Source organism: Batrachochytrium dendrobatidis (assembly GCF_000203795.2).
Source record: "Batrachochytrium dendrobatidis JAM81 unplaced genomic scaffold BATDEscaffold_7, whole genome shotgun sequence".
NCBI classification, from domain to species: domain Eukaryota; kingdom Fungi; phylum Chytridiomycota; class Chytridiomycetes; order Rhizophydiales; genus Batrachochytrium; species Batrachochytrium dendrobatidis.
The window spans coordinates 1,314,569-1,315,424 of record NW_006281105.1 but is presented as its reverse complement, the minus strand read 5'-3'; positions in this window follow the sequence as shown (position 1 = coordinate 1,315,424).

Here is an 856-nt window from a genome sequence, read left to right as displayed (position 1 = left end):
TTATATTGCAGCGCTCGAAATCTTATCTGTTCAATATCACATTGTCACCAATACAATAGTATGACATGATCGTATTGCACCAATCCAGTAGTATGTGTTTACACCACACACACCAAACCGACTCAGTGATATGCGAATGTTGTGGCTTGACCAAATCACAATCACCCATATTGTCGACTGTCCAACTCGTTGATATTCAAACCGTGACATCACTAGTCACAATATAACGGTTGACTGACTTGTTTGATTGACCTGACATTGACACTTTGCAAACCTCGACTTGATTCATCAACTTGGATATTCATATAATATTGGGTTTGTATCATCACGTTGGACTCGTTATCAAACATATTGATGTGTCCATGCAACCCAAACTCGATACACACACATTGGTTACTGTTTGACATGAGTGGGTCGATCATCAATACCAGACAATGCAACTGTATTAGTTGTATGATACAATCAATCATGGTTGGTTCATCACCATCAAATATCAAATGTTGATCACGTATACATTGATTTGTAGTTGCATGGTCTGTTGGCAATGCACACTATGATATGATTGACAAGTTGTTGATTTGCAGTAATCAGATGTGCATCACCTGTAACATTGGATACAATTGACGAGTTGTAATTGCCAGTCAACAATCATCGATATGTTGGTGATTGTATTGACTACATGATTGGTATCGATTAGCTGTCATGATCGATTGGTGGACAATACAATCCACATTGATTATGACATGTTGCAACTAGTTGATATATGCAGACTCGACTGATGATCGAGTATATGTTGATGTGTAACTCTGTCATTGTTTAGTTTGGATTGATCGTTGCTACTGCTTGTATATGCAGT